The 20,395-nt window shown below is 37.7% G+C and overlaps 2 protein-coding genes across 3 annotated transcripts in view; one reads left to right on the top strand and one right to left on the bottom strand.

Moving 5' to 3' along the window:
- Positions 1-20,395, top strand: part of LOC142357620 (uncharacterized) — a 171,817-nt gene that overhangs the window by 17,280 nt on the left and 134,142 nt on the right. The window lies entirely within an intron of this gene.
- Positions 1-20,395, bottom strand: part of LOC142357659 (isocitrate dehydrogenase [NAD] subunit gamma, mitochondrial-like) — a 545,753-nt gene that overhangs the window by 437,099 nt on the left and 88,259 nt on the right. The window lies entirely within an intron of this gene.

Below are 20,395 nucleotides of genomic sequence, written 5' to 3'. Positions count from 1 at the left end.
AGCCAGGGTTTACGTTTTTCATCGCAACTAATTGGACCGGATCCTTCTATTTTTTACATTTCGTTCCCTGAAGCAGTCATTACAACAATTACAAATGAAAAAGAAACATTTGCTTATGCTCAAGCAATGGGTAAATAAGAGGAATGAGAACACAGCTCAAATAGGAATATTACATCAGGGCGATTTCATTTGGTTCTTGAGTGACTGTGTGATGAACGTACTCTCTGGAGTTGTACCGATCAATAAAGTTGAATTAAAAAAATTCGAGAAATCACTACGTAAACTTGCAGACAGGAGAGTTGAAAAAAGTGAGAGAATCAAAATTTTTCGATCAGATTCTGGAATCCGTCTAATTAAACTGATTGCGTTACCTTGTATTGCTTTTCTGGAGCAAAATGCACACTGAAGAGTTTGTGCTAATTTTTCGTCAAATGTATGCGAATGAACAACCTCAAATTGCTCAACTTCTCAACAATAAAAATGTCCGAGAGAAAGCAAAACAACTATCACTGTTGCAAAGAAGCACGTCTCCACCAGCACCTTCTACCACGCAACAAGACACGCAACAGCAGACCAATAATATTTTGGAGAATGTCAAAGATGAGTTGAATGAGACTAGAGATGACAAAACTGATACAAATTTTCCAGGGAGCGTGTTTTGAGAGATATTAAACACCTTGACAGAAAAAAGTTTGAAAAAGCGAGCATAATATTGGAAAAAATATTAGAGTCAGAATCTCTATCGCTGGATCAGACATCAAGACTAGTGGTTAATAAGTCAAGCACTGGAATTCTTGTCGCAGATTTTCTTTACGATCTACAACAAACAACCTCTAAACTTTCACTTGAACATTACAAAGTCCTGACCTTTCTAGATATCAGTTCACAATTAACTTGTAATACATACGCAAAAAAATTTCTGGCCTTATCACTAAACAAAAAGATACAGTTGTTTGAGGATGAACCAGAAAACGAAGAATCAGGAGTCTCGAGAACAGAAGAATCAAAAGCTTCTGGCGACGATGAAGGAAGCTTTGAAGATGCAAAAGACGAAATCCAACCGTCTAGCTCGTGGACAAATTACTTCCTCTCACGTTAAACAATTGAACAAATTATACACAAAAGGTAGTGCAGCTTTTGGTAGCATTGCTAACTTGAAGAAAGCCAGTGGTTTACCAAGATCCAAAGTGGTTCAATACCTTCAGTCGAAAGCTCCATACACAAAATACAGACAATTCAGAAAAACTTTTCCGAGACTAAAAGCTGTTGCATACAGAATAAACAAAATCTGGTCTGTCGATGTGGCGTATATGGATAAAATTGCCCAACACAACAATGGAGTCAAATATTTACTGGTGGCTGTTGATGTTTTATCGCGATACCTTAGAGTGCAACCAATGAAGGCTTTATATGCAAAAGACGTTGTTGAAGCGTTCAAAAAAATGATCGAACAGAAAAAACCAGAAAGGGTTTGGACAGACAAGGGATCCGAGTTTAAAGGTGAATTCAAAAAATTTTGTGAAAAGAAGGAGATTCATTTATATACAACCGAAAACGAAACCAAGTCGGCATTTGCTGAGAGGAATATTCGATCGCTCAAAAACATTATTCACAAATACCTGGAGGAAAATTGGACTTGGACTTATATTAAGCAATTGCCCCAGTTTGTAAATACTATAAACACTCGTGTTAATCGTGTTACCCAACTTGCACCAAATAAAACTTTCAAAAAACATGAACCGTTTCTAATATCACTAGCAATTAGCACAAAAAAGTACAAGCCAAAATACGAAGAAGGAGACCTGGTTCGGATTGCAAAGCCAGACGAAATATTTAGGAAAGGTTATAAACAAAATTACACAGACGAAGTCTTCACAGTATTCAAGGTTGCTACCCTTAGTCCACCAACATACAACCTTATAGACGCAAACAACGTTATAATTGAAGGTAAATTTTATGAACCAGAATTAGTCCAAGTGAACGTTCTTCCTGTCAAAGATTAAACATGAGTATTCATAGAGAATTTACTATTGATTTGATATTGAATGCATCAATGGGAATTTTTACCAGTAATACTATGGCCAAGTTTCGAAATCAACTCGCTCAACCATTATAGTTAGACGGAGATTGGCAAGTTGCCCTTGCTTCAATATCATTTCCCTCAAACATCAATAATGTAAACTCAGCCGAAATAGTTGCGTATGTCAGTTCTGGCGCTGAACTTGATGCTTCACATAACCGAACCGGACAACTTCGAAGAATTCGCAAAGGTATATACAACAGTTCAGAAGAGCTTCTGAAAGAAATTTTTCGAATCGCTCAATTGAAAAACTTTGACTATGATTTTGACACTGTAACGCAAAAGTTAGTTTTGAAATTTGGACCTAACGAAGGTTTGTCATTTGAAGATGAAGAAGTACCCAGTATTCTTGGTTTTAAAGAAATAAGAGATATTTCGAATCATGGTTTTATTCACATTGGTTACAAGTCAGAAAAAACAGGCAACTCTTTGAACAGACATGTTGGAGAATTTCCAGTTGATATCACTTGCGGATCACAGTTAATATTTGTATACATTGATATAATTGAACATCAGAACGTTGCTGATGTGAGAGCTCCAGTAATAAAAATCATTGAGTCTGAAAGACGTTTGAGAAACGGTAGCATAAACACAGTGACACCCATACACCACAAGTCCTACACAAATTTGGATTACAAGCCAATATTATCAAACAACATTCAGAACATACAGGTAGAGTTGAGAAACGAAACTGGAAAACTAATTCCTTTTACTGGAACCGGTAAAATTATAGTCAGCTTAAAATTTCAAAAAATTATTTAATATGGAGGCATACTACAGCAATCAAGCATCTCAATCAATGCCGCATTTTTCTGGACACTACAGACAAAGAGGCAGCGGTTTTGGAGCGCTTGCTGCAGGTATTGGAAGAGTTGCTCTGCCATTAGCACGCAAATTTCTCTGGCCCGCAGCAAAAAAGATTGGTCGTGATTTATTGGTTCAAGGAGCACCGGAGTTAGTAGAAGTTGCAACCAAAAGAAAGTCAGCAAAACAAGCACTGAAAAGTACAGTAGCCAAAACAGCTCGCAAACAAATAGGTGGATCTCTTCAATCACGTATTGCATCAGGTCGTAAAATAATTAGACGAAAAAGACGACAATACACGAGACCTCGTTCAAACTAAAAACGAAAAATCTCAACCAGAAGAATCATTTCTCGAAAACCCCGTCCAAAAAGGAGTCGTCTGGATTTTTTCTCGCGAGTGAAAAATGCGAACTAATATTGTGATACCATCTGAAGCTACTCACAGTTCTCTAGACTTATTTGAAAAGCCACCTTTGCTGGTAACATTTGATCAATCATTCGAGCAAAAAACAGGACCGCTTTATTCGCCGTCAGGATCATCATTGGAATTTGAAGTTGTTGGTGATCGCAACAATTTTATTGACTTACAAAAAATTTACCTAGAGATCAAGTGTCGAATACTTCAAACAGATGGAACGGATTTGCGCTTCACAGCTGGTGACGCTAATGCCAGTGATCTTCCATATTTTGCTAATAATATCCTTCATTCACTTTTCGCCGACTGTACTGTTTCTGCAAATGGTATCAAAATTTCAACAGCTAATGGACACTATGCACACAAAAGTTTCATAGAAACTGAATTCTCTCATGGGACAGACGCAAAGAAAATCTGGCTGAAATGTCAGGGTTACGAGTATGAAGAAAACCCCGGCACTATTCCAGCAGCAATATCAGATATAAGAAAAAGAACAGTGCGACAATCCGCACGCATAACAATATATGGAAAGTTGGCGGTTGATTTCTTTTCATGTGAGAAACATTTGGTTAGTGGAGTTACGTTACGCATTTCAATGAGAAGATCCCAAGATGACTTTGCCGTCATCAGCGAAGACGCAGCGAAACACTACAAGGTTAAAATAGATGAGGCTAATTTATTTGTCAGGAAGATGACGGTGTCAGATAATGTTGTAGGTGCAATTGAGAAGACATTATTGAAAACTCCGGCAATTTACCGATACAATGAAGTAATTACCAAAACATTCTTGGCTACAACAGGCCAACAAAGCTGGAAACATGAGGATATTTTCACTAAAGAGCCAATCAGAAGAGTCATTGTTGCATTATGCGTTGGTACAGCATTCATCGGTACCAACACCGCTAATCCATTCCATTATCAAAAATTTGGTTTAATAGAGATAACCATTTATCGAAATGGTTTTGCAACGGCTGGAACTCCAATGTCAACAACTGACAACAAGAGGTTGTACTACAATTCAATGAGTGCATTAGCTTATGTAGAAAATGTCCATGGAATACCTCTGAGTGAGTTCACAAACCATTATATAATGGTATTTGATCTGACCAGCACTCAAGAGGCAACTCATGACTTTATTCATCCAGAGCTCACAAATTCATCATTGTCTGTCGAACTCAAGTTCGATGCAGCGTTAGCTCATAACGTTGAAATATTTTTTCTTGGGGAAAAAGCATCTACGATCTACATTGACTCTGCAAGAAACGCATCTAAAAACGCTCTTCCCATGATCACATACTAATGGACGAAGATCAAATTCATCTTCAAGTGAAAAAGTGTAAACACCTCAAATTCAAATTCAGTGGGGTTTATGCCGCTGATAATTATCCTCTGAACTTGCAAACCAACACATTTATTATTGTTGATGCATCACGATCCAACTCTATTGGAACCCACTGGGTAGTGCTAGCTAAACGATATGCATACCCAAAAATATATTTTGCGGATCCATTGGCTCTACCGTTGACTACCTACAAGGATATTTTCAACCGTTTACAACAGTGTAAAGACTTGGAGATAATGATGGATATCATGGAACATAGAAGAGACATTCAGTCTCCACTGCAATCCTCAGACTCCCAGCTTTGTGGTTTATTTTGCATATATATTGTTCATTATTTTTATTGTGAGAAATTTCAATTTATACCTGATGTAAATGAATTAGAGTTGCTAACTTTTGTAAAACATATGAAGTAAAAGTTAATTTAATTTTGAAACAACAACACTATTTTTTGAATATCAATTTTTACAAAATTGAAAGGTTATGAAAGAGTTTGAGGTTTCTCTCACAAAACTTCCGTGGCCACTAAGCAGAATATCCATTATCTGATAAAGAGTTGACGAGTGTTCACCTAGCATAAGCTTGCAAAATCGTTTCATAGTTACATCAGGGACTGTAGAAGAACGTTTGTTGGCCGTCAAAGTACTAATAGATTTCACTGTTGCCTCACTCAAGGGTGCTGGAAGTTGTTTCTGGTTCTTGGTAACTGCAGAAGAAGTTGATTTTGAAAGGTATTCAACAGCAACATGTAGTCGTGAAATTATTGCACCACGTTTAACAAAGTCTTTTTGCGTAGGCTGAATAAGTAATTTGAAAAAGTTAACCAGACACGGTATCACCGCAGGTACATAAAGAGAATCGAATATGTTATCATCTAGCGAACCAAATTCATACATAACATGATAAGGATTGGAGCCAAATGTACAACCTTCGATAACTGTTGCAGATGAATGATAACCATATGCATAATTTTCAATTGTTGTGTTTTCAAATTTTGGTTCCGTCTCACAAATATTGTACTTGAAACGTTTTTGAAATTTCTTGAAATATTCAGGACTGTTCTCATACATCGCCTCAACCATAACGAACAAAAAAGAAAAAGCTAATAAACCAAATATGAAAGCATAAACAATGACAGGAAGCAAAAGGTATAATAGAAATTATTCCGATTCCTCATTGACTGTTACAGATGTTTTTGGTATCTTCTTCTGGCGCTGAGTTGGTGTTTTACCGGCCCGTTTTGCTGGACGCTTCGAGTCATCGGTTGAATCCGGTTTTAGAAGTGAGTCGATCAACCCAACTGGTTGATCAAGCATTTGTTCTAGTTTTACTATGTTCTGACATAGCAAACGAAACTCTCGCGCTGAAAGTGTAATTTTTTGATTGAAATCCCAGTCGACCTGTTCACTATCACGTTTGAACAGTTTCAAGGATAAATAGGTGCCAGTGGTATGATAAGTCTTAACAGCAGCCCTAAGAAGCCGTTTTTGATTGAGTGAGAGATCCAAATGAAAGTCGCTGTACTCAGCATCCTTAGACAAAACATTACCCATAATGATGCATATATTGAGACAAACTGTATCAAAGTAATCTGAAATGATAAATGACTAATACATTACTGTTTGTCGGAATGTAAACAATTTCAAACCCCACGCCAACATGTCTAGACAAGATAACAGCTGAACAAACAAATCCCCCCTCCCTACGCGTGTAAACAAATTTATACTCCTTTATATTAGCTATGACATTTATACGAAATATGAAATTCAAAAGATCGGAAAAAATATACCCTGCTGAATCAAGACCCATTCAATGTCACAATTGTCCAAGGCAATTTAAAAATTTCCATTCACTAATGCAACATCGCCGGGCCAAGCATTATAAAGGCCATAGCAGAAAACAGTTTTACAAGTCCCGACCTTTAAATCTAAAAACTGACAAATTTTCATTAGCAATGGATAAATTAGCTCGCCTCCTCGAGTTTATTTATATTTCTAGAGAGCAACCCAATTCAACTTAGGTCATTATGACATAATTCTATTTATAGACATGACGGCATAATGATGAAATGATTAAGTCAAATAAACAAATCAGTCTGCAACAATTTTTTCAATCTTTCCGCCATTGTTCTTTCTTGTTGTTCAATATAAGTTTTGTGAAAATTCTTTAGTTCTTTGACACATTATTACATTACTGCAAGTCTTTTGTTGCTTAACTTTCTTCTTGAATTTGCTTTCATCCTGCTTTTCCTTTCCATTCCATAACATATAAAAGCAAGTTTTCATTTCTCTTGTTACTAGAATTGGTTCTAGACTCGGTGCTGTTCTAGGTCTTTATAAAATTTTCCTTACAAAGAAAACTGTGTGCTTTGTTACCGTTTAAATCCGTAAAATCAGAACAAAAACATCTCAATTGTTTATCCATCACCTGCAATATGGCTGCTGAATATTTAAAAATTGCAAAGACAAGTGAGCGAGGCACTCGAACTCTTGTGCGAATGTGTCACAACTTCAAAAATATTGTCCTTGTAAAGGAAAGCTTTGATGATAAGACAGAATTATGGCACACAAAAAACAGCTTTATTGTTCCAGTTAATTACATTGAACCAATACTTGAATACACAAAACAAAACGATTTATTTCATCTTACAAAAACGCCAGAAAAATCACCAAGACAAGAAGAGTCTCCATATGCTCATCGATATTATGGATGTATTACTCCCATTCAAACAAAAAAGCAGGATGTGAAAAAATTGGCAAAGCGAACAAGAAAACTTTTTGTAGACTACGATCATGACTGCATTGAAGTTTGGGAGAATCAATTGGGGCAGCTAGAAGAAGTTGAGCAAATATCTGCTTTTTGGAATTTTGATCAGTCGCCAAGTGAAGAAAGAAAAACCCCGGAAAGCCTCCCGTTGCTTGCCAACAATTTTTCTGATGATGTCAGCATCGATGAAACACCTCCATTGAGCCAATGTTATGCCCCCGTCAAGAAAGTCATCAAGTTATCTCGACTCTAAAATACAACAAAACTCTTTAAACTCATTGTACATATTGTATTTGTTGCTTTTCACAATGTTAAAGCATGATAATTTTGTTAACATCTCGAAACCAGTTCTTAATTAAACTTTAACTAAAGATTCATCTTAGCACTAGACAAATATTGTGAGACAGAATTAAGCGATGCTGAAAATTTCAGACATTGGAAAAACAAGTGTGCGAAACAATGTTTTAAACAAATAAGCGAAAGTGGACTGGGTTGAAATAAACCCAGCTGAAGCTTGGATTGTAGTGAAATCACAGTAAACAATCAATAAACACTTTTTTATGAGATAGTCGTACGCCGTACCAAAATTAGGGTAAACAAATAAGAAGTAAAACTGCGAACTCAATATCACCTGTTTTAAACAAACAAAAAGTAGAAAAACCGTTCAGCATATAAATCTATGTGTTGTTTACACAACAGTCTGCGCGGTGTGTCCCCCCTCTACTGCTGTTTGCGGAGCAGTAGCTTTCTGTTGCAAAAGTAAACAAAAAAGACGCGCACTATTATTGGATGAAACAAGTTTAAATTACAGCTTGCCCGACAATAAAATTCTTACATTTGCTTTTTGCCTTAACCTGAAAATCACTTGATTGAAAAACTTCAACTATTTTCATTTCCTTTTCGTAATTTTATTTTCCTTTTTTTGCGTTCCTATTCCTTCTCTCTTTCCACTGTTCATAATGAACGCTGAAACGTGTACAATTTGTCAAAAAAACTCGCAGATAAGCGCAGCCTCAGACGACATATGCAAACGGTTCATAAACAATACGTCCAAACCAACCGATTCGTGTGCGATGAATGTGCGTTTGCTCATGAAAAAGTCATAGAACTCGAAACGCATATGATACAGCAACACAACTCAAAACATCCCCGCTACTGTCTCTACTGCAACAAGTTCTATGTAGACAACCTCAAGTACATGGAGCATATGAACAAAAACCATGGACTTCCAGTATGGAACGCTGATCTGGAAAACAACCCAAGTTCTGGAATTCTTCCGTCCGAGCAAGCTTTCGATGGTATTTTGAAAACCTACAACATACCAGTGGGGGAACAGGAAATAGATCTGCTAAGTTTTATGCGGAGCAAACAGGACGAGATCGAAAATGTTGTTCAACTGAACACACAAAATAGCGCACAAAAACTTCAATTCAGTGCATTGATGCAATTAACAAAACCAACAGGTGATGAAACCGTTGATAGCCAACCCGATCGAATTCAGATATATATCAATTCAAAAATGCAGCGCGTTGACTTCACCGGATTGAGTAAATTATGCTTTGCTGGAATGATTGAGCAAATGCTCCTCTCACTGAACAACTTCGCATCTCATGGGAGCGGTTGGACGGTAGATAGAATTGAGAATGTTGAACTACGATTTGTCAAGTCAAAGCCAATTAGTGCCTCTTCTTCCTATCTAGCTCTCCCAACTGAGTTGGCTAGAAGTCAATACTTGCTCAACATTCGCAACAGACATGATGAAAAATGTTTCCTATACTGCTATACTGCACAATATCACAACAAAATTGGACCCAAATTGATACCGGACAACGCCTCCTGGAGACAAAAAACAAATCCAATAGTGTATGGTCCAGAAAATCCCGGAGCAAAGCAACCTATTGGTGAATTCATGATGCCAATGGCCTTTCACCAGTTGAAAAAATTTGAACAGCTAAACCAGGTACGCGTTAATGTATTTCGGCACTCAAACAAAAAATTGATTCCTTTCCGCATATCAAACAACCAAAATTTCGAATTCAACCTGGACTTACTCTTGCTAAGTGATGGTTCAATGCATCATTATGTGCTGATCACAAATATCAAAGGACTAATTCACCAGTACATTCAGTAAAAACAGCGTTTGGACAACCATTTGTGTCGAAAGTGTTTTCATATTAGCACTTCAATCGAACGACATGAGAGACATGAAGAAATATGCCACCAACACACACGAGCAATTATTAAAATGCCAAAAGCAGGACAGCAAAAATTTGAATTTAAAAATAATCAAGCACGTTGGTTTGCACCTATAGTCGGATTTTTTGATCTGGAGTCTATAATTGAACCCGTTATTGGCAGCAGCAGCAGCAGCAACACACAAAGCTCGAGCAATACTAGAGCGCTAGAAGAACACAAGCCATGCAGCTATGCTTTGCTTTTTGTGGCCTTGAATGAAACGAAACCATTCTTTTTCGATCTGAAGTGTGGGCCGAATGTCATGATTGAATTTGTCAAGTCGCTGGAGAAAATTGCCAAGAGCATTTATGATCTTAAACAACAATACAAAAATTTTTCCGGTGAACCATCAATACCAAAAAGAGAAGCTACTTTGTGTTGGATTTGCGAAAACGAATTGAATACAAGTCCACAAGATCCCACAGTACTAGATCACTGTCACTTCACAGGAAAATTTTTGGGATGGGCACACTCGTAGTGTAATTTAAAACGTAGAAACCTAAATTTTACTCCACTGTTTGCCCACAATTTGACAAACTATGACCTTCATCACGTAGTACTTGCACTACAGAGCCTGAATGAGAAAAATACAATTTCTGTGGTACCAAGCACAAGTGAGAAATTCATCTCGTTGCAAATTGGAGTGCATATAAAAGCAACAAAGAACAAAAAGGGCGTTTGGACAAACCAGTATGAATACATAAGTCTATTGGACTCCTTCAAGTTCATGAATGCTTCTCTTGACAAACTGGTACAGAACCTGCCCCCGGATCAGTTCAGCTTGCTTGAACAACATTTTCAAGAGTTGCCCACATCGTCGGTAAACCTGTTGAAACAAAAAGGCTCGTTCCCTTATTGCTACGTTGACAGTTTTGAAAAACTTCAGGAGACACAGCTTCCCCCTCGTGACAAATGGACCAACAGTTTACAGCAATATGAAATCACAGTGAGTGAAAATGAGTACAAGCAAGCGCTCCAAGTATTCAATTTATTTTCATGTCAAAATATTGGTGAATACTACAACTTGTACTTGAAAACTGATGTGTTCCTACTCGCCGCAGTTGTTCTTTGCTTTCGACAAGTTTGCTATGACACCTACGGACTGGATTGCTGTCAGTATTACACTGCATCAAATTTGTCGGGCAACGCAATGCTCAAAATTTGCAATCCCCATTTACATCTTCTAACTGAGAGGGAACACCTTGATATGGTTGAGAACCTTATAAGAGGAGGCGTGAGCTCGGTGTACAGTAAGCGTCTTTGTCGCGCAAATAACAAATTTCTTCCTGATTACAAACCAAAAAACATTTCTTCGTTCATCATTATGATAGACGCTAACAATCTATACGGAGGAATCATGGAAAAATTCCCACTGCCACTATGTGAATTTGAACTGTTCGACAAGAGTGAGTGGACCGACGATAATGCTCAGGAAATTCTTCATCGAATTTTAAATACACCAGATGATGACCCAGTAGGATACATAGTTGAAGTAGACCTACGCTATCCCGACAGCCTACATGATCTACACTCTGACTTTCCCTTGGCACCCACGAAAGAAGCTATTGATGAATGTTGGCTCAGTGAATACCAAAGCGACTTGTTGGTCGATATGCAAATTAAAAAACCCCCGCAGGTAAGAAAGCTCATCCAGACGCTTTTCGATAAACAAAATTATACACTGCACTACCAAACCTTGAAACTCTATGTTGAACTAGGATTGGTAGTAACCAAGCTTCATCGAATGTTATCATTCAAACAAGAAAAGTGGCTGGCGCCATACGTGAAACTAAATACCGAAAAAAGAAAGCAGGCATTGAATAAGTTTGAGGAAGATTTCTACAAATTAATGGTAAACTCATCATTCGGAAAAACTTGCGAGGGAAAACGAAACAGAATGAAAGTGAAATTGACGCGGACTGAAGAAGAAACACTCAAATGGACAGACAAGCCCGAGCACCAGTCATCAAAAATTATCAGTCAAGATCTGGTCACTGTATGCCTTCAACAATCAGAAATACTGTGGGACAAACCAACCATCGTCGGTGCTTGTATACTGGATTTGGCGAAGAAATTCATGTTTGAGTTTCACTACAAAGTTATGAAGAAGAACTTTGATTGCAATTTGCTTTATTCAGACACAGACTCCTTCGTATATGAAGTGCGCTCAAGAGATTTCTTTGCAGAAATACAGAAGAAAAAACAGGTTGCAGATCAATTTGATTTTTCAAACTTCCCTCCTGAGCACCCGCTATACAGCAGGGACAATGCACGAGTCACTCTTAAATTCAAAGACGAGATGGGAAGCCGGCCAATTGCTGAGTTTTGTGGACTCAAGCCAAAGCTGTATTCAATCAAGCTCGCTGAAGGCAAGTCTTTTTCACTAGCCCCCCCCTTCATTCTACAAAAACAAGTAATCAAAACAACAGGCATATGCAAAACATTCTAGCAAACCAAGTTTTTTTTGGGATATGGAAAAAACGGGATAAATTTGAAATAAACCAAGTTTTTTTTTCAGGTTGCACCAAACAGTCAGCCAAAGGGGTCACAAAAGATGCACGGCGCAGCATGACCCATGAATTATACAAGCAAACGATTTTGGGCGGCGAGGTTGTGCGTCTTCTCAACACCCGAATAGCCTCTAGCAACCACAGGCTTCACACAATAGTTGTCAACAAGAAATCATTGTCGGGCTATGATGATAAAAGATTCATATTAAGTGACCAAGTATCAACGTTGCCCTATGGACACAACTCATTGAGAGAGGACATGTTTTACAAAGCAATACTAGATGAGCCGGATTGGGGTTCGCTTGATGCAAGCCAAAACGAGCAGGAAAGCACGCAGCAGGCGCAGGATATCTCGCAGCAGGCGCGGGATAGCTCGCAGCAGGCGCGGGATAGCTCGCAGCAGGCGCAGGATAGCTCGCAGCAGGCGCAGGATAGCTCGCAGCAGGCGCAGGATAGCTCGCAGCAGGCGCAGGATAGCTCGCAGCAGGTGCAGGATAGCACGCAGCAGGCGCAGGATAGCACGCAGCAGGCGCAGGGTTGCACGCAGCAGGCGCAGGGTAGCACGCAGCATGCACAGCAAAGGCGCAAACAGAACCAGCAGCAGAAAAATAAGCAGCCAAAGCAACAACCAACAACAACCATTCCACAAACAAGCACCATTCACAACTCAAGTTTCAACTCCCCAGACCCAGGTTTTTATCAACGTGATTATAGTGAAGATGATTTAGGAGAAAACTTGGTAGATTTTGACAAAATGTCAGAGTTATCGGACAGTGGGTCTTCTACAGACCTTGCTTGCGATGGTTTTATTTTGGACCAAGCAATTGAATCGGATAACGCAAGTATTTCAAGTGAGAATCAAGTCACTTTGCCAGCACCGAAAAGCAAAAAGAGAAAGCAGAACGCAAAAAAAGGAGCGGCGAAAAAACCAAGAGCTCGCATTATAGACTATTCATCAACTGATGAAGATTAAACTCAGTGATTTGTGTATGCATGATCACAGACTAACTAAGTTTTTTACCATTAAAAAGCCCGCGAACAGAACTATATAAAAGTAAGCATCAATTGAGATAAAATTTTTAGAGTTTTTGTTGAAGTGCTGAACGTCCGGTCCCTCTTGTATTCCACAAATTGTAATTCAAACCTGTAGCTAGTAACAACTCTTGCAGTAAAAAGTTCCTCTCAAGAATCCAGTAGCAGTTATTTCAAGTCTCAATCAAAAATCCTCCACCCCAAAACAAAACTCCCTCAACGTGCGCCGCGAACCACTAGCTCGATTGCTAGAAGCTGCTTGATCTCCACTTCATTATATTGCAAAGCCGATCTCAAAAGTTTGCGACCAGAACTTCTACGGCGAGCTCAACCTCCAGAGTTCACAGTCTTTCATTAGAATTTTGGATTTTTGATTTTGACTTGAAACAAACTGCCAACAGATTACCCAAAAGGTACTTTGGCCTTTTCTCAGCTCATTTCAAAAGTTTGCATAGAGATTAATTTCAATTAAATAGAAAGGCTACAATTCAGTACAAACAAGACACATCGAAAATAAAAGATTTGTACATTGTTTAATGAAACGTATAAACCAAAAAAAAGTTCGCGGGCTTGGCTTAATTGTTTATTTACTTTGTAATTTTTGTCGTTAAACTTTTTTGAGAAACCAGAAAAAGTTGTGTATGTGATTTACTGATCCTTTCAACAATGTTTGAGTCAAATAAACTGACTGATTCCGTTGTAATTTCTATTCAAAAGTTGGTTTAAAAATACACAGGACCCGAATTTTTTTCAAAAGCTCATACCCTTTATCCGGTTCATTGATATGATAAGTTAAAAAGCAGAAAAACAACCGGATAGAGCTGATAGTTCCTTCCCGTAATCAGGTCCTACAAAAAAAATTCTTACTTAGTTGTTGCGAAGGTAGATGAGAAGCTCTCCGTTATTGAACTGAATTACAACCCTGCCCTCTACCTGGAACTTTTCGGGAACTTCACACTTCCCACTGTGACATAGGTTGAGATCAATAAAACCTTTGTTCAGGCACTCTTTGATTGGTCGGAGAACAAATTCTAAATAAGTTGTAAAATTTTTTTTTCAGGTTAAACAGTCATTTTAGACAAGTTTCTTTTTTCTATGATTTGTATAGCAGGTGCGTAAAAGTCACTCGAAAAGTCAAAAACGGTCAAGCGAAAGATTTGCATAAAAAAGACATACACACATTCACAAAAATTCGACCGGCAACCTAATACAACAGATCCATTCTGTTATTGCCCCCCCCCCCACACTAAGCATGATGCGCATCCACTAAGCGGCGGGCACAAACAGAAAATTTCAAGATATTCTACTATGCATTTTTAACCTTTCTCTAGCAAAGTTATTAATTAAAACATTTTATACAACCAATATAGCCCCCCCCCCAATTACAGAGCAAATTTAGAAAAGATGGATGTACGCTTTTGCTCGTGGAATCAGAAAACAGATGTAAAATCACGTAGATTTGTTGTGAATTAGACAAAACGAAGAAACTTACTTGGCTTGCTAGTTGATTTCACCATTAGAAATTGTTTAAGTGTACTTTCTTCGTCTTACCCACTGCTTCGAATATTGATTGGATGTAGACTGTCAAGATCACAATTGTCAATCAAGGAGTATGTTTGTTACAAAAGTTGGCAATTTAAATAAGCATCTATATTTCCCCATTGTTATGAAGTACTTATACTACCCAAACAAAAGTTGCTAGCATTCAAAGAGAAAAAATCTCAGGGAAGTTATATTTCTGTATAATCTTCCAAGATATTGAAATTTTTCAAACAATTTAAAACCAAACTTAAACCATTCTTAATGGAAATTGCCAATTTTTGAACTATTCCAGCTGGTTGGTTGCACACAATGATAAAATTTGTTGAATCAATTTTAAAACTATCAGGCTGATTAGGAGAGTAATAAAGGAACAAATGAGGGCTTTTTGATTTCGGGGTTGAACTAGATAAAAAATAACTTTCATCCCAGACACTTGTTTTTTTAGCCAAAAATGTTTATAAGCTGGTTTCCCTGGGTCCCCCTAAACCCTTTATTGGATTCCCATAATCTTGAATTTTTGATCTGTTGGCAAATTTTTCTATGATCTTGCCGCAAAAACCTAGTGGGGGGACAAAAAACCGAAAAATCGGAACATTTTCGGCTAAAAATCTGTTTAGGTTATGCTAAAGTCGGATAAATGCACGCTTAAAATTTACAGCGGCGAACAATAGCGCTTCTAAGTGACTGAATTTACGTAGTAAAACAAGGTCTAGCTAAAGCGAATTTGTCTAGCGCTGCACAATATGGCGGGAAATTAGCAAAGTTTGCAAATCAATATGAACTAATTCAAATAACCGAAAGAAATTAAGACGAATGAAATAATAAAATAGCACCATAAAATCTTCAAAAAATCTGACTAAAACCTCAAAAATAGGGGGGACATTTTACTGCATTTTAAAAAATTCCAATCGTCCCACCCCGTTGTAGATGGCCACCTCAAAATGTCCCACCCCGTTGTAGATTGCCACGCTGCAGTAATTGTCCGTCCCCCCCCCCCGTTGAGGTTCTAGTCAGAATTTTATACTACTTAGGGACCCCCGACCGTTTTGAAATTTTGGAGTTCTCCGAAAACCGTTTTTAGTGGATGACCTGAAGGTTTATATTTTCAGGAAAGCAATTTGTGAACCAAAGATCATCAGCACAAAACACAAAGTAGGTGGCTGAGATGCAATTGGCTCTAGGAAAATTGTCCATGATAACAATTAGAGGTACGGACCGTTGTTCTGAGATTCTTGGAAGTCGGCTTCCCAGCTCTATATTGAACGAAGACCTGGGCGTTCACATGTCAGAGCAAGTTAATGAGCGTTTGCAGATAACCAAGAGACCTCTGAAGAGGAGTTTAGACAAAAATGTCAAAACAGTCGGCAAGCTGAGTCTACATATCATATAACCAGTTTTTTTATATGGACTCCAAATCGCGGTCAACTTCATTTTCTTGTGCGTTTCCAGAAACCAGCTGTTCCAGAAACCAAATGGATAAAGGGAAATAAGTCAGCTGATATATCAGCCAGCTCAGACTACTGAAAATTTTTCACTCGCCAATGTTCACGCAATTATTAGTTTCAATGGCATGGCAGGTGACAAGGCATCTACTCCGAGTCCTCCACAGGAGCTGTCATGTGCTGCAGTAAACAATGATGTGTACAATCTACCAAAGAAGCCTACTGAAAAATAACAAGAGGAAAATCTGTTCCAGAGATGTCTAATCATAAATTGCTTGAAGAAATACGTCAACCTGACCAAATCTGGAAAGCAGAATATTCCACCTGACGCGGACTTTTGTTGATGCCAGAGTTTCGGAAATGAATGACTGCACGTGCCCACTGTTTTTTTTTTTGCGTGCAAAAATAAGTTAAAAATTGACGATCGGGAAACTAAATTGCACTGCAGCAAATGACTGTAAAACAATTTGCTATATTAATGTTCTTGTGATAAACTTTTGCTATATTAATGTTGTTGTGAAGCCTAATTGTTGTGATAAATTTATTAAATAGTTTCATATTGGAATTATGGACAAAATGGACAAAGCTGGAGATGTGGCCAAAGCACAGCCGACACCCACTTCATCAGTTGGATGGAAAGACTACTACCCATCAATCGATCAACTGGTAGATGCAGATCCAGAGGGGCTCAAAAAGCTTACAGGGAAACTGAGCAAAGACAAGGATCTTATGTCCTCTCCGCTCCATCTCTCATCTTAAAAAGCTAAATCAAATTCCGAATTACTATCGTCAATTGACGAAAAACAGACAAAAAACCGACAAATCAATTCTAGCACCCAACCAACCTCTGCAGACAAATACTAACCCCGTGGTACAGGGTTCTCTGACTGTGTTCGAGTGAGGCAAAACATGAAATGCTACTAAAATTCATTGGAAATATTGGAAGCAATAAAAAATTCCACATTGATCGCGGAAGTGATGACAAAAATGTAAAAGAAACAGATTTGTCAAATTAAAATTACTTCCGATATTTAAAACAAACATTTTCGAACTTTACGTTCATAGTCAGGTTAAAACTGTTTTATAAATTGTTAAAAGATAAAATGAATATGTATTCACATTTGTCAGAGACCACCCTTAAAACAATTCTAGGAACTATTCTAAAAAAATCAATCGAAAATTTTTCCTTATATACGGTATTTAGCCTATTTAGAATTCATATTTACATCTGTTATCAATTTATTTAAAAACATTCCTATTCCGGATTTTTCGATTTTGGCCATGTTCTTGTATTTTTAGGATTATTCCGAACTTGCCCTAAACTTAACTATCCCTCTTGTGGAGGTTTGTCATGCACCAAAAGGTCGTGCACAAAATGTTTTTTGCCCTATGTATCCTCATCTAGTCAAAATTATAACTTGAACTAATATTTTAACGTGAGTTCCCACCCCCTATATTCATCGCGTGTGTTTAGTGGCGGCTTCAGGTTGCTGATGTATATAGCTTCGATAATCATTAAATTTTCTACTGTCCGACAGGCGTTCAGAATTTTCCATTCAATGCCATTCGTGGCGCCACGACATTCAACCAGATGTTGACCCACCTATGAATCCTTCTTTTGATGTTCTGTTATCCTTGTGGTAACATTCGGCTTGTTTGCACATCGATGTATCCGCATCCATTAAATTTAATCTCATATACCACGTGGGATTTCAGGTCTCTATCGAACGATGATTTCAGAGTGGTGAAGCATGATCTTAGTTTCCGCGTTGTAAAAACCACTTGCAATTAGCATAGTTTCTTCAATTTGCTTGCAAAGTTTTGAGTAAGGTTGCCTCTGTATTGTAGAAAAATAGCTTGCTTATCATAAGATCTAGTCTTGCGTTTTGATGCTCTTTTGGTGTTGTTCTCAATTGGTCTTTACCACCACTTATTATCTATTCTAGAGTCTGGTTCAAAATTTTTAAAGACAATTCCTCTGGATATCACAAAAATGTTGACGGTATCCTTGAAGAATACGGAATTCAAGAAAAAAGCTATAACCTTCCGAGTTGGAAAATGCGATGCAGACAAAAAGCGCATGATTCTTGTTACATTTAAAAATATCTGGAAAACACAAAAATGTATTTCTGCAGCTATGCGCCACCAAATCTCTAATCGCAGAAAGATACTTATTCTAACAGAACTGTCACCGGCAGAAAAAATTTTCGAAAGAAAGCTTTTAAAGAAACGTTACGGGTTAATATCAGATGGAGTAGATAAGTCACTTCTGTCTATCAAGAACCTGAAACTCTACCAAAATGGACAAGTTAATTGCTCATGACTAAGTCATTTCACAATTGCATTATTCTAAGTTTTGAAAAACCTCTCATATTAACAAATCTTCTCTCACAGAAACTGTCAGATGTTTTATTTTTAACCGAGACATGACTGGACAAGAATTGTTAATCGAATAATCTCTTCTCCAACCATTATTCCCTGGTATCTTGATTGGACCGTAACAATGGGACACATAGAGGAACAGCTATTCTTTGTAAAAGCAATGTTTATTCGAATCATAAAATGAAAAATGATTTGGCGTGTTTTGTTTAAGTCTCTCTTCAAAACCCACTTCTGATTTTATGTTGTTACAATCCACCAAAGGACAACCGGTACCAGGTATCATCCAAAACTTCGATCAATTTCTCTGGCGACATAATATCTCGATATCTCGATCACGAAATTGTTGTTTATGGTGACTCTAATGAACCTTGAATCGAGTGGGACGCGTTAAGTTGCCCGAAACAAGAACCCTCATTGAATTCTTTTATCAACAAAAACTACCAACAACTTGTAAGTGAGGGAACTCAAAAGAGTTGGAATATTTTGGATCTAGCCCTTACTAATTTTGACGAGTTATTTTATCAAGACCGCGAATCTGTCTTCATTGAATTTTCCGACCATAAGTATTTGTGTTTTCAGTTGAACAATTACAAGTTAATATCTGAAAATATCTCATCAAAAGAGCGTCTCCAAAAGCATTCCTATGAACAATTTTCGTTTGATCTTGTTACGTCTGCTTTTTCGGCTATCGAAAATGTCGACATTTCTTCTTACATTAATCACTGGTTTCTACTTTTTAATGAAACAATTTTTAATTATGCGAAAAGCAAAAGAAAGAAAAGACTGTTTTATCCTTCATATTACACCTCCCATACCATACATGCATTAAATAAGCGAAATATTTAGTGCCACAGGCAACTAAAGAATAAAAATGTGTGTTATCATCCACGTTTAGGCAAAGAATGCCAGGACTCAATTGAATTGGATACCGCAATCTGTATCGAAAAGTTTTCCCTAAATCATTCTGGCTTTCAAGCATGCTTTTGGCTACTAAGAACCCTGAATGGTGAGAGTGACTATCCTGCCGTTGTTACTTATAACAATGAGCATCTCTCGAATAAATTATCTAAAGCTTAAGCATTAAACAAATATTTGTCCAACGTATTCTCTCATTCAATGGAGGAGTTCAACAATTTCAGTGAACCTGATTTAAATTATTTATTATTCGATTTAAATAATGTGGAGGAAGCTCTGCGCTTCCCAACTGCTGGATGCGGTCCAGATCCTATGCCTGGAGAATTCCTTAAATGTTTTTCTACCAGTGTATCTTTCCATGTTTTTAATTTATTCAAATCTCTTTTCCTGTGGTTGCACTTCTCTGACTTCTAGAAAATTTCTTCCATATAACCTCATTTTAAGAACGGTGACCCTAAGGACGTCTTATCTTATACACTAATGAGCAATCTTTCCAAATTAGCTGTGGCATTCGAAAGAATTATTCACAGAAACTTATATGGGCAAACGAAATCAAAATTATCTGGTTGTCAAATTGGGTTTGTCAAAAAACGATCAGTTTTTCTGCTCCATTCGTCATTTTTTCACGTGAATTGGGGGAAAACTTCGACCAAATCTCTAAATCTTCTGTATGTTACCTTGACTTCAGTAAAGCATTCGACAAAGTCCCTCATCACATCCTCCTTAAAAAGATAAGAGAATTTGGAGTAGGCGGACCTCTGCTTAAGCTAACTAGCTCCTAACTCAGTGGAAGACATCAGCCTTTCATTGCAGTTTCATCAGAGTCTGATAATATCCCTCTGACAAGCGGTGTGCCTCAGAGCTCAATATTGGGCCCCCTGTTCTTCGTATGTTTCTTCATAGACCTTGCTAACGTATCTGCTTTTTCAAAGC

The sequence above is a fragment of the Convolutriloba macropyga genome, chromosome 2 (assembly GCF_964194025.1).
Source record: "Convolutriloba macropyga chromosome 2, txConMacr16.3, whole genome shotgun sequence".
Classification (NCBI taxonomy): domain Eukaryota; kingdom Metazoa; phylum Xenacoelomorpha; order Acoela; family Convolutidae; genus Convolutriloba; species Convolutriloba macropyga.
This window is presented reverse-complemented; position numbering and strand designations above follow the sequence as displayed.